The following is a 15,141-nucleotide window of genomic DNA, read 5'->3' as shown; positions in this document are numbered from 1 at the left end:
CTGAAGTATGGGTAGGAATTACATGAGCCACTTCTATCCCTGGCCCATAAAAACTTCCTGGGTGAGTGTTCACATTTACTCTTTTCCTCCTTTGCTGGTTAAATGTTGAGCTCAGAGCAATCTTGTGTGCCACATGTTGACTCCACCTGCCTGAGTCCACAAGTGGAGCAGAAAATCCTCCATTCCCATATCCATTACCAGTTGTATCAGCAAGAAATAAAATGCTATTGTATTTAACCACTGAGATCGAGAACTTTTTTGCTATAACAGCTTCCATTACCTTGGCTAATATAGTAGGTCTACAATGAACAACAAGATGACTAGGTAGTGGTGGTGACAGTCAAACTGATCGACTGAACAAAACAGAATTAGGCATAGTCAGCCTGAGCGAAGACTGGGGAGTAACAATAGCAAGTGCAGAGGATATGACTTCAGAAGACTCGGGAGATCAGGGTTGCAGGATTTTAACAATGATGACATTTTAAGAAATGGGGCACTTGGGAAGACGTGGTGAGGCCTTGTCAACTTAAAATGGAAATCTGACAGACTACATATAACCCAAATGAGATGTGGTCCATGAAGTGCCTATAAACATCAAAGGTGCACACTAGGTATAAAAGCCACAAGTGACATTGAAAACTAAGATAAGAAAACATGTCTGGTGAATACTGGGCCCTCAGTAAATTTTTTTAAATAAATGAATGAATGAATAAGCAAGTGAATAAAAGCATGAAATGATGTTTTAGGGGGAAAAGATGCACCAGCCACTGAATAAACAAGTCTCTCTCTCAAAATTCTGTTGATACCATACACACTGATGTGAAGGGCAAACCTTACTGACATCAGGATCCTATCTCAATGACAGTTCAATTGAGTATTTTAAAATTAGTTGGGTGCTTTTATCTTCACTATCCTTATAATTACCTGTGAGATCGTGCCTTTTCACAATATAGAGCCACTATATAAACTTTAGGTCTCGTTTTTGTTCCATTTTTCTCTGGCTCATACCCTCCAATGTAGAATAAACATTTGGTTCAAGCATAATGCGGTAGAATAAGACAGAGCTTTGTAGACACAGACTGGCTCCTCTGGAATCCATCCACTTCTCTCCTTCTCTACTGCCACTACCCTAGTGTAAGTGAGAATCATTTCTTGCAAAGACTACTGGAACAGCCTCCTAACTTTCCCCCCGTACATCCATTTCTGTCCCTTTCTCCAATTCATCCTCCACACTGCAGCCTGAACAGTCTTCCTAAAACCCAAATCTGGCCATGTCATACCTCTGCTTTAAGCTCATCAATGAGTTATCACTAACTTTAGGTTCAAATCCAGAATCCTTAACTGACCTACAAGACAATGCCTGCTGACCTCTCAAGTCTCCCCTCAGGTCACCTGTCACTCTGACTCAACTTCTTCCAATGTCTCGATCACTCCAAGTTGTCTGACACTGGGCTTTTGCATCTGTTGCTTACTTTGCTTGGAAGACTCCTCTTCTCCCTACTGCCCACTGGCTATACTTAGTATAGCAAGCTCCTACCCACTCTTCCTCTGAAAGGGCTTTCTGGACTCACTAGACCAGGTTGAATCCCTTTGCCATCCTTTCTGATGCCACTCTCTTTTCTCTTGCCACAGTGGGAATCGTAACTATTTCTTCTTCAATAATTTAGTGTTTCACTGTCTTTCCCACTGGACTATAAACTCAGTGAGGACAGTGATCATTTCTTCATCCCTGCAGTTCCAGGATCACAATATATGCTCAATAAATAGTTCTTGAGTTGAATTCAATTCCAAAGACTACATATAAAGTAAATCAAGATGAGGTAAAAAAAATTAGATTTTCTTTGCATAGTATTGTTGTGATAAAATACATCAATGTTTTACTCTAAAATTTATCCAAAATGCTATACAAATATAAAGTTTTACTTTAATAACTCGCCCCAGCATAAATGAAAGATGATATCAATTGGAATAGACCAAGTTGATGCTACAGATGGTTTCAGGACAGATAAAATAACGCCATCTGTGAACGTATAAGACAGCCTACACAAATAGCTACTGTCTCAAAAATTTAAAAAAATGTTCTGAGTTATAGAAAGATAAAAGCAGGAGTGTAATGAAAATCTAAGCCATATTTATGAAATCTACCAGAAGATTTTCTTTAATGGATACAAAACTATAAGTTTCTTAGAGAAATGTTGTGTTAAGCTGGTTTGGAATCTTGGAAAACACAAAGGAAGCAGCTTTTATTCTAGCCTAGTGTTAGTGCAAGCAAAAGCAACATGTTCATTATGCATCATTTTGGTTTTAATCTAACCTTCTTTAGGGAACCAATAGCTCAGAGGTTAATAACTTGGGATCAGAAGGCAGGGTGCCTCAGTTCAAACCCAGGCTCTGTCATTTACCAACTATGTAGCCTTGCCTAGTTTCTCCATCTATAAAATGAGAACAGCAACGGGCCCTAACTCTTGGTATTATTACAAAAATTCAATGAAATAATACATGCCTAGACTTAGGACAGTGCCCACTACATAGTACTCATTAAATATTAACTATTACCATCATTGTTACAAAATTTGTTTAGTGGATACTAAAAAGGACAGCATGAGAGAGGGAGAAATAGCACCCAGAATATAATCTTGAAATAACTATATGTAGACAAACCTTAGAGCAAAACATGTAAACAGGTATTTTGTGCAAAGTGAACAAGGAAGGAATATACAAGAAGAGGTAGTCCTAGGATCTTGAATGCTAAATCTGACAGATAGTGATGATTTGAAGTACTATGTTGAAATTAGTTAGTAGGTTGCATAGAGAAAAAAGCATGCTATAGCTAATTATGGATGTCTAAATGGGCAGGGAGAGGGTAAAAGGGTGAGGGGCACTGTTTATCACAAAGTTCTCATCATTGGGGTAGCTATAATTCCATTTTATCTCCTATGTACAGATCAAAATGCAAATAAATCAGAATGACTTCAACAGTTTTAAAAATAATTCCAATACCTTAGAATTGCTCTTTAATTAGTGGTAACAAGACCTTCCAGGTAATTATAATAAAGCAATATGTCAGACCACCAGAATAGAAATTATTACTTTAGTACAATCAATGAGAGAGATTTGGCAGTAGTGACAGGCAACAAAACAGGAAGTAGCATTGTCAAATGAATGATAATAAAGACATTATTCCAAGATTCCCTCTGGTATGCTATGGTTGATCTTATAATACTACATAATCTAAACAAATGAAAAGAAGGCAAGTGAGTAATTCATTCCACATGCCCCCCACAAAAAAGAATCTGAGTTCCTAGGTATACCAAATATTCTTCTTTACCACCAGAGATCCAAGGACTAAATGTGGTGTCACTGGAGTCCTTCACATTTGAGGATGAACTAGGTGATGATGTATCTATTGTGTATGGCTGTCACTCAGAAACACAGTGTATGACCCACCACTATAGCCACTGATGGAGTCAGTACCTGCCGGTTGCTACTTGTGGAGATGCTCCTGGGGAGCTGAAGGATTGTTTGTTCACTAAAAGCTGTACTTTAAAGACAGATGACACAAAATGAATAAATTAAATTCAGACAGTAACACGCTGGGCATGTGATACAACTAAACCAACTATCTAAATAACCTTCTACTAGAAACATGAACCAAAATCCCTTTCCTAGGACCTAAGCATCACCACCTGCACCTACTTAGCTTTGCCCTTCACATACATCATTCATCCATTCATTCATTCATTCAAGGAGAACAATTACTGAGTACTTACAAAGTATCAACTGTAAAAGGTGGTAGACATTAGGGGTATAAGTGTTAACAAGAGATCTTTGTTAGTCACAAAGAATTTATACCGTAATGACAAATAGTAAAACTTTTTTAAAAGAATTAATGGTAACAATGTGATAAGATGATAAGATTATAACAGGGTTATGATCCAGGTACAATGGGAACGCAGAAGAGAAGGATCTAACCCAGTTTTAGAGTCAGGGAGGATTTCCTGGGGGGTGGCTATTGTCTCAGTGGAGACCTGTAAACAATTAGTGGAAGACAGAGGGTGAAGGTATGAAAAGTTGACGGTAGGAGCCAGAGAGGTAAGCAGAGGCCTGATCATATGAGCAAAGCAGGCCGCTTATGGGAGCTTTGACTTTATCTTGGGGACAATGGGATTCAAGGCTAATTTTAGATGGCCATGAGAACAGCAGCAGAAAGATCAGTTAGAAAACTGCTTCCAAAGTCCTGGAAAGCAGCACTGAAGGGCTAAACTTGAATAGAGGATATGGGAATGGAGAGAAGCACGTAGTGTCAAGAGATATTAAGGAGGCAAAATTAACAGGAGTTGTGACAGATTAGATGAGAGAGGAAGAGGAAGGAAAGTGTATGCTCAGTGATGAGATGCACTGTGACACCATCTACAAATATCATGTTCAAAGCTGTGCAGATCATCAAAGAAAGGTATTAGTTATAAAATTACATTCTAAAGAGCTATTCTGAATATTTACATTGTGGTAAATTGTAAATCATCCAAAAAGTTTTAAAGGATTACTACTACATGTGTTCTGATAATGCAACATTTTGATCAATAGAGTACAATTCACCTTCTTCAGAAATTAAACAGAACAATTGTCTGACAGCTACCCTTCATTATCAGTTAAGGCAACAAACCCAAGCTTTTGAAAAAGCAATATGAATTCTGTGTCTGGGAATGGTGGGAATAGGTACTTCCAGACCATTTCTCCCACTGAGGACAATTTTAAAAGCCAGAGGAAACATAAAACTATGTTCATCAAAGCATCAAAGAATTAACAAAATGGTATTTAATGACCATACCAAAATCTAAAAACAAGCAAGAACTCAGAGAAATAATCCAGCAGTCAAAGCCACTTTTGCACTGAAGAGACATGCCAGAAAAACCTGCTGTGAAAATGAGCTGACCCCAGAGTAAGAATGAACTTGCAATCTTATTTAGCATCATTTGGATGGCCTAAAATATCTTAAGCCCTGAACCTGAATTGAGATGGTCCCACATTGGTCGTGCCACCAGACACCTGGCACAAGCAAACAAAAGTCCTCTCTGGGAGAAGGCACCTTCATCCTAGCCCTTATGTTATTCTTAAAAATAACTTTCCAAATAATACGACCAGTATATAAACAAAGACAACCAAACACAAAAAGAAACCAGATGATTAAGAATTAACAGAAATAGGCCAGGCGCGGTGGCTCACGCCTGTAATCCCAACACCCTGGGCGGCCAAGGCAGGAGGATCATTCAAGCTCAGAAGTTTGAGACCAGCCTGAGCAAGAGTGAGACCCCATCTCTACTAAAAATAGAAAAAATTAGCCAGGCATGCTGATGCTCCCCTATAGTCCCAGCTACTCAGGAGGCTGAGGCAGGAGGATTGCTTGAGCCCAGGAGCTGGCCACTGCACTCTAGCCTCTAACCAAGGCTAGAGAGTGAGACTGTGTCTCAAAAAAAAAAAAAACCCACACGAAAAGAATTAACAGAAATAATTGAAAATAGGAACAGGTATACAAACTACCAAGCTATTCAGGGAAAAGTGAATGATAAGTACTCTAAATCCACAAAGAAGTCACCAAAAGAAAGCAAAAGAAACACAGAACAAAGTTGGGTGCAGTGGCTCGTGCCTGTGATCCTAGCCCTTTGGGAGGCCAAGGCAAAAGGATCACTTGAGGCCAGGAGTTCAAGACCAGCCTGAACAACATAGCAAGACCCCATCTCTACAAAAAATAGAAAAATTAGCCAGGCATGGTAGCATGTGCCTATAGTCCCAGTTTCTCAGGAGACTGAGGCAGGAGGATCACTTGAGCCTAAGAGTCTGAGGCTGCAGCGAACTGTGATGATGCCATCGTACTCTAGCTCTGGCAACACAGTGAGACTATGTCAAGAAAGGAAAGAATGGAAAGAAGGAAAGGAAGGAAGGAAAGGAAGGAGGGAAGGGACGAGAAGGAAAGGAAGGGAAGGAAAATTAAAAAAAGAAAGAAAGGAAAGGAAAGAAAGAAACAGTAGTTTGAGAAATTAGAAAGCAAATCAGTTATGTAACATCCATTGCTTTACAGGTGATCTTTCTTTGCTCTCTTTGTAACAGTTTTATCTCTGATTTAGTGTTTTGAGTTTCACTATGATTTAGCCAAATGTGGATTCCTTGTTTGTTTTCAATCACTCCGGATCCATTCTGCTTTCTAAATCTGAGGATTCACATCTTTCATGATTATGAGAAATTCTCATCCTTTATCATCTCCCTAAATATTGTCTCTCTTCCCATTCTAGTTTTATTTTCTTCTATAAATCTGATTCTAGGTTTGTCTTTCAATCTCTTGTATCTTCTATCACATTGTCTGCACCATATACTAGGTAGTTTCTTCAGATATTATCTTACATTTCAGTTATTATATTTAGTCTTATTTAATCCATCCACTGTTTTTAAAAATTATATGTAGTTCCTTTTTAAATCAACCTGAGACCCTTTGATGGTTTTTTTGTTCTATGTGAAAGGGCCAGCCTTGCTGAAATAACAGGAAAATATCTAATGCAATTTCCTAATAACATCTAAAGACCAATCATGAGCTCTCTCCCCAACCTCTGCTCTCTCTCTCCCTAGCTGGCAGGTACCCTGCAGGAACTGTTTTCACAAACATCTACAACGAGCCAAAAGACAGAAAGGAAATGTAAATCTTTCTCTTTTGCCAGAAACTGCTTTTAGAATGTTTTGTGGCCTGAAGGTGTTCCTGAGAAGCTCCTGGAGGGACAGCAGAGGGGCAAACTCCAGGCCTTAGTTTCCTGCCCAAAACCATATCTCAGGGGCAAAATCATATCCACTACCATAAGCCTGACTACATTTCAGAGATAACCAAGTCTCCAGGAGCAGAGAAAACAAGACAGACAGACAACCTGATGTCTCCCGGCTGCCTCCTGCTAATTACTCCACAGCCTTTTCTGTTTCCACTGACAACAATCACTAGGTCTTTTCTTTCTCTGTCTCCATAAAATCAGCAAGCCACTTGGCCTCAGTGCTGGCACCTCCCTTCTCTTTCTTCAGGATGCCAAGCTGTTCCTCCTCCCCCTCTTTCTTTCACTCTCTCTCTCTCCTCTAAGAAAATAAAATAAACTTTTACTTTTATAATATCCTAATCTCTGCATGAGAAATCTTTCTCCCCTGCACTGTGAGCACATACTAAGCTTTCCACCCTAATATTTTTAATTCTCTTTTGTATTTCTTCTAACTTGGTGATTTGATATTTGTCTGAGGTACAATCAAAGTGTTTTAAGTAAATTTTACAGCTTAGGAATTGCCAGACCACACGGATAGTATAAATTAGAACTGCACACCTATGAGGGAGGACCTGTGGTTAAGAATCCCTGGAAACTTTTCCACCTGATGAGACTATACCAAGATGTGTTTCTTTGTCACCTCTCTACTAAGATGATAGGCTTTAGAGTGTCTTACATTACTGTAGCCTCCCTAACTTAAATGGACCCAAGACCTTGTCTCCTGTCTCCCACAAAGCAATTAAAACTCAATCCTCTTGATTACCAAGATCTGCAAGGGCCCAGAGGGTAACTGCAACAGTCAATTCACCTCTATTTCCACCTCCTTTTTCAATCTGTTGCCTGAGTTTTTTCCCTATTTTTTTTAATACAATCTCAGCTATGTCCTAAAACGATGTTTGTTAGATTTTGCCCAGCATATCTGATTATTTCACATAAGCAGATATTTTATGACATTAAAGCCACAGAAAATGAAATCCTCTCATAGCATTTTGAGGGGAGATATTCTGAAAATCCTCACTAATAAAGGCAATAAAGATGGAGGAAGATAAAGTGGGAGGAGCCCAGAAGGAAGAGATACACATCTTCTTCTCCTCATTATCTTCTGTACTCCTTCTCCTCAGCCCAAATGGAAGTTGCCATTTACAGTTGGTCATCTGAGCTGGTTTAAATCTCACTGAAGGTCCTGACACTGAAGGACAAAGCAGAAACTACCTATCTGCACCTCTTGGGATGCAGACAGCCAGGAAATTTTAGCTGGCCTCTGCTTTGTTCTTTATCCACAGTGACACATGTAGACTTAGGTCATTCATTTTAACTGCTGTATAATATTCCAATATATGAGTAGATAGCAATTTTCCATTTCCCTACTAAGAACTAGGTTGCTTGCAGGTTTTTTTCTTACAACAAAGACCACAGCTATCTTCTTGACCAAAAATTGATACTAGGAACCATAATAATCCTTTATGTATACTGTCTCACTTGGTCCTCACAACACTGAGGTAGATATTGGAATTCCCATTTTACAGGTGAAGAAACTGTCCAAAGTGATATAATTGAGTGAGGAAATCAGAACTCAAGCTGAAGTCTCATTATCCAAAATTATGCTTTCAGATGGGCCCCAGTGTGTTTAGCTTGGATGACCTAAATCTCAGTTTTTCTCATCTATAAAATAGAAGTAATAACTATCTCTAAAAGAACAGTTGAAAAATTAATACAGATAATACAGGTCAAAAATGCAGCACAATTAGAGATTAGTTTTCCACCCTGACATTTTCTTTCCACTTCCTTGATCCTTCTGAGCTTTAAGCCCTCTGCTTCTCCAACACAGACACATTCAGAGTAACACGTCTCACCTCTCAGAGGTTAGTCTTTCCCCCATCCTACTCTTGGCTATTTTCTTTCTTCAAATCTTATATTCAGACTTCTGTTCCTTTCTCCCCCAAATTTTCCTTTGCTTATTTTTTAACACAAGTTTTCTTTTGTGATTATATTATATATACTGTTTTATTGTAAACATTCTTTTCATTCTATAATTTAATTTGATTAACATACTCCTTTTTCCCCTCTTTTTATTCCTCCACCTCCCCTTTCAAGCAACATATTTTTCATCCCTAAAATCAATCTAACACTTTGCATAAATACCTTCACCTGGATAGACAGTCCAGGATATTTGTCAAAGACAAGATGGATAATTTTTCAGAGAACTGCACTACAGGCACAAAACAGCAGAATGCTTGCTTGCAATTTACAAAATTCAATGGTTCTTTACATTTTCACTTCAGATGATGAACAAGTGCAAAACATTTAAATGATAATCAAAACACTTGCTTCCATTCAAGAGATGGGTACATTCAATTTACATATGCCAAAAGGAGGAAAAATTTGAAATACTGAGCCTATTTGTTACAGGTTGAATTGTGTGCCCCAAAAAAGATATGCTGAAGTCCTAACCCCCACTGTCTTAGCATGTGACCCTATTTAGAAATAGGGTCCCTGCAGATATAATTAGTTGAGATAAGATCATAATGGAGTAGGACTGTGTCCTTATTAAAAGAACACCAACTGAAGACACATGTATACAGAGAGAACATCATGTGAACATGAAGGCAAAGAAAGGAGACACATCTACAAGCCAAGGAAAGCCAAAGATTGCCAGCAAACCACCAGAAGCTAGGAGAGGGGCATGGAACAGATACTCCCTGAAAGAACCAACCCTACATAGACAAGAAAGCTATGTGAAGGTGAACAAAACAAAACAAAAAGAACCAACCCTACTGACGCCTTGATCTTGGACTTCTAGCCTCCAGAACTGTGAGATAATAAATTTCTGTTGTTTAAGCTGTCCAGTTTGTGGTACTTTGTTACAGCAGCCCTAGCAAACTAATACATCACTTAAATTACCCATTATAGAATTCAAATTCTACAAGTATGGCTTTAAAGAGCTGTAGGAAAATCACAGTGTCCCCCAAATATTACTAAGTAAATAAATTCCAATTCAGACGTGTTTAGAGTTATGAGCTAGACCTTTTACATGATACTTAAAACTAACTAAGCCTAAAAGTGGAAGACAGCACCTTCCTATCACCCAACCTAGCTTCCTTACTCAGTAACATGACTTTCTCAAGTAACTTCTATCATAATGCCACTAGAGATTTGATAAGAAAGCACGATGTTGCCACACCATCTCTTCCAGTCATAAGTACAATGTTTTCATACTTGGCCAAGCAATTAATTATTATTCCACTAAAAGGGAAGAAATTATTTTTCCCAACCAATTCTGCAGCATTAAAACAAGGAATCAAATAAAAGAAATGCCTCTTCCAAAGTTCTTTTAAAAGCAATTTTCTTAGAAAAATAGACTTTCCTTACAGAGGTGTGCCTTGATTTTCAGAGCCTATTTGGAAACCTAAAATTTCCAAATGGATTCACTTGTTCATAGTTTATTGATTACCTACTGTAGTCAAAACACCATGAGACACAGCCCTTAAGGGAGACTGCATGTGTGGTGGGGATGGAGGGTAAGAAGTGGGACAAAAATAAAGAGAGTTAACTTTTCACAGAGGGAGGAAGGAGAATAAGAAGGAATCCTCAAAAGAGACATCTGACTTGGGTCTAGAAAGGTTCACTCTTTTAATCACTCATTCAATAAACACTGATCGAATGCTTGCTATAAACATATAAGGGAACTTCAAGAAGTACATGGAAAAATGGAATTAAAAGATAAAAATTAAAAAATATAAACTTTATTTCTGTACATAAACTCCAACAAGTTTAAGGCATTTTTCATTTTTGTAAGTTATGATAGCAGCCATTTAGCCTATCCCTAAAGAAGTGAGGGTCCTGGAATTTAACCACACCAACCCCATCTTTTCACATTGTTAACCGAAGAAAAATAGGTACTGTTTAAAAATTTTTTAAGATTAGGAAATTAAAAAGAAACCAGAAGGAGTTGAATCAGGACTGTAAGGTAGATGCCTAATGATTTCCCATTGAAACTCACAAAATTGCCCTCATTAGATGAGAGGAATAAGCAGAAGCACTGTTATAGCGAAAGATTGGTGAAGCTTTCCCAGGAGTTTTTCTGCTAAAGCTTTGGCTAACTTTCTTAAAACACTCTCATTAATAGGCAGATGTTATTGTTCTTTGGCCCTGCAGGAAATCAACAAGCAAAATGCCTTGAGCATATCAAAAAACTGTTGTCATGACCTTTGCTCTTGACTGGTCTGCTTTTGTTTTGACTGGACCAATTCTACTTCTTGGTAGCTATTGACTTGATTGTGCTTTGTGTTCAGGATCATACTGGTAAAGCCACGGTTAATCTCCTGCACAATTCTCCAAAGAAATGCTTCAGGATCTTGATCCCACTTGTTTAAAATTTCCATGGAAGGCTCTGCTCTTGTCTGTAGCTCACCTGGGCACAGTGGTTTTGGTACTCATGGAGTAGAAAGTCTGCTCAGCTTTAATTTTTCTGTCAGAATTGTGTAAGCTAAACCAATTGAAACATCTATGGTGTCGGCTATTGTTTGTGCCATTAAACATCAATTCTCTTCAGTTAGGGCCTGAACAAAATGAATTTTTTCCTCGAAAATTGATGGGGATGGTCTCCCGCTATAAGGCTTCATTTTCACCATCATCTTGTCCTTTCTTAAAATGAGTTATCCATTTGTAAACTGCTGATTTCTTTAGGGCATTGTCCCCTAAATTTTTCGCAAAGCATCAGTGATTTCACCATTCTTCCTTCCAAGCAGGACCATAAATTTGGTGTTTGTTCCTGCTTCAATTTTAACAGAATTCATGGTGCTCTGATAAGGGCTCTTTTCAAACTAATACCTTATCCTTCTTAGTGCCTCACACTAGATCCTGTTCACACATAACAGGTTAGTACAAGTTTATTTTGAAGCAAAAAATTTTTGAAATCTGTGTTTTTTCACAATACACATTTTCCATGAACTTTTTGAAGATCTCTTGTACAGATAATGACACAGATAGATATTAAGTAAACACACAAATATCAATTATGATAATCTGTATATGCCATCAAAAAATGAGACAAGGAACATAATTTAGATTAGGAGGTCAGAGAAAACCTCTCTGAAGACATAACATTTTAAGCTGAGACCTAAAGGATAAGCAGTTAACCCTACAAAGATTGAAGAGAAAGGGAAGAATATTCTAGGTAGAAGAAAGGCCATCAAGTACAAAGACCACAAGATGAGAAAAAGCTTTCGGAGCCAACACACAGGCAACAAAAGCAAAAATAGACAAATGGGATTGCACCAAACTAAAAATCTCCTCCACAGCAAAGAAAATGATTAACAGAATGAAGAGACAACTCATAGACGGGAGAAAACATTTGCAAATCATACACTGGATAAGAGACTGATATCCAATTTACATGAGGAACTCAAACCACTCAATAATAAGAAAACAAATAACCCTATTTAAAAATGGGCAAAGGACCAGAATAGACATTTTTTAAAAGATGGATGGTCAACACATATAAGAAAAATGTTGAACAACTCTAATTAGAGAAATGCAAATTAAAACCACAATGAGATGTCACCTCACATCGAAAGGATGTGTATATAGCCAAAGGAATTGAAATCAGTATGTCAAAGAGCCATTTGTACTCCCACGTTCGTTGCAGCATTAGTCATGATAGTTAAGATATGGAAACCGAAGTGCCCGTTAACAGACAAATAGATTAAAATGTGATATATACACAATGAAATAATATTCAGTCTTTAAAAAAAAAAAGGCAGGAAATTCTGTCATTTTCAATAATACATCTGAACCCGGAGGACACTATGCTATGTGAAATAAGCCAGGCACAGAAAGAAAAATATCGTATGATCTCACTTATATGTGAAATCTAAAAAAGTCAAACTCAGAGAAGTAGAGAATAGAATGGTGGTCATCAGAGACTGGGGGAGAGTATAAGCAGGGAAAGAGGAGATATTGGTCAAAGAGCACAACATTTCAGTTAGATAGGAAAAATAAGTTCTGGTGATCTATTGCATAACATGGTGACTATAGTTAATAATGCAGTATATATGTCAAATAGCTAAAAGAGGATTTTAAATGCTCTTACCACAAAGAAATAATATTTGAGGTGCTGGATATGTTAATTACCCCGATTTGACCATTCTATAATATATACATATAAAGAAGCATCAAATTGTACTCCATAAATATATACTATAATTATTTGTCAATTAAAAATAAAATTAAAAACAAAAACTTTTTTTAAATTAAAAAATATAAATTTATGGTACAGGTAGAAGAGGTACTCATGAAAGAAGATCGATTCCTTTTTGTTTAATTTTTTAGTAAAATTCTACACCAACAAGGCTATTTTATGGAATAAAAGGTGATGGGGGGGTGGAAAAGCCTCTGAAACTTGGGTACTTGGTCCTAGACGTATAAACTATGTGATTGCCCCAAGAGCTAGAATAGGATAAAAAAAAAACAAAAAACAGGAGCCTAAGGGATTTAAGAGGATTCACGGATGACTGACAAATAACAAGATCTTGCAGAACCTGGGGAGATCTGCATTATCTTGCTAAATTCCCTCATCACAGACCCTAAACCAACCTTTGGCTGTCAATGTCAGAGACAGACTATTACCCTGGATGAACCACTGATGTGATCAACATAGCACTTATGTTAGTGTAAACAACAATACTGTCATGTGTCACTTAATGACAGGGATACATTCTGAGAATTGCACTGTTAGGTGATTTCACCATTGTGCGATCAGAGTATACTTACACAAGCTTAGATGGCATATCCTACTACACAGCTAGGCTATGTGGTACAGTCTAGTGTTCCTAGGCTACAAACCTGCACAGCATGTGACTATTGAATATTGTAGGCAGCTGTAACACAAGGATAAGTATTTGTGTGTCTACCCATACCTAAACATAAAAAACACCACTGTATATGTGGTCCCTCATTGGCCAAAATGTCATCATGCAGCACATGACTGTAAATATATAGCTGAGCCACTAACTAATCAGCACATTTTCTCTAGGTATTTGTTTGTAATAGGTTGTAAGCGCCATTAAGATTTAACCGGAATTTTGGCCGGGTGCAAGTGGCTCACACCATAATCCTAGCACTTTGGGAGGCCAAGGAACAAGGGCTGCTTGAGGCCCAGAGTTTGAGACCAGCAAGAGCGAAACCCCCATCTCTACAAAAAAAAAAGAAAAATTAGCCAGGCATGGTGGTACACGCCTGTAGTCCTAGCTTCTCAGGAGGCTGAGGCAGGAGGATTGCTTGAGCCCAGGAGTTTGAGGCTGCAGTGAGCTACAGCCCAGGCAACAGAGGGAGAACCTGTCTGGAATTCTTTTGAAGTGGATTTTGATAGATTAGGAGGATAAAAGTTTTAAAACTATGACCTAAAATAAAAACAGCAAAGAAGTAATTTTGTGCATTTGTTTTTGGCTAATGTCAATGGTAGGCCAGTGGAAAGTTCATACTTGAAAACATCAGTGGTTAAATGCCTGGCATATTTTCTCTCAGCATTTCTGGGAAGGTAGGATCCCCAAGGCATATGTGATCCAGCCTCTAAGAGCAGACAACATGATCTACCGAATTTATCTCAAATTAATACTGGTTACACAAAAGGAAGGAAATTTAGCATTAGAAATAAAAATTTTTATTTATGTGAAAAAGTCTGCTAGTAAGTCTGTTTCTGCTGAATATTTCAACCAACCAAATAACATAGCAAAAATTGCAGTGGTTGTTTAGGCAGATGCCTTTCCATGAGCCAGAATGCTACATCCCTTATTGTCCACGGAGTATCCACTGAAAGCCATCTTATCATAAGATCTCCTTATTTCATTTGAATATTGAACTAAAGGAAATATTTCCATTTTCAGGATTTCTTCTTTATCTCATCAATTTGCCATGTCTTAAGTTCTTTACAGTTTAAGACAGGAAATCAGAGTGACCCATTAAATCTGAAATGATTTAGTAATCATCATCAAAACAGTGTCTTAAGCTTATTACCAACATAAACAACATCTGTTATCCTTTACTGATAATAGCAACTATTTACTAATCACAGAGTAAAATGGGGCTAATAATACCACCTATTATACTTAGCCTGTTGCAGTTTAAAAGAGACAATGGTCATAAAGCTGCTAGGCTTACTGCCTGGTATGAGATAAAGAGCTGAAAGTTCTATTTCTTATAGCAACCCTGTGATGACACGTTCTACCATTTCAAAGATGAGAACACTGAGGATTAGTGAGATTGACTCACTCGGTTGACAGAGCCAACACATAACAGTTCTCTCACCCACCACACCATCTTCTCTCTGACCTAGGCATATGGGCAACTGTTCAGG

General features: G+C 37.9%; 1 protein-coding gene across 2 annotated transcripts in view; it reads right to left on the bottom strand.

Moving 5' to 3' along the window:
- The window catches only part of MSH3 (mutS homolog 3), a 186,608-nt gene that overhangs the window by 94,244 nt on the left and 77,223 nt on the right, over nt 1–15,141 (bottom strand). The gene's annotated exons all lie outside the window — the stretch shown is intronic.

The sequence above is a fragment of the Lemur catta genome, chromosome 12 (genome assembly GCF_020740605.2).
Source record: "Lemur catta isolate mLemCat1 chromosome 12, mLemCat1.pri, whole genome shotgun sequence".
NCBI classification, from domain to species: Eukaryota; Metazoa; Chordata; class Mammalia; order Primates; family Lemuridae; genus Lemur; species Lemur catta.
The sequence above is the reverse complement of the archived record's forward strand: the minus strand, read 5'-3'. Positions and strand labels throughout refer to the sequence as shown.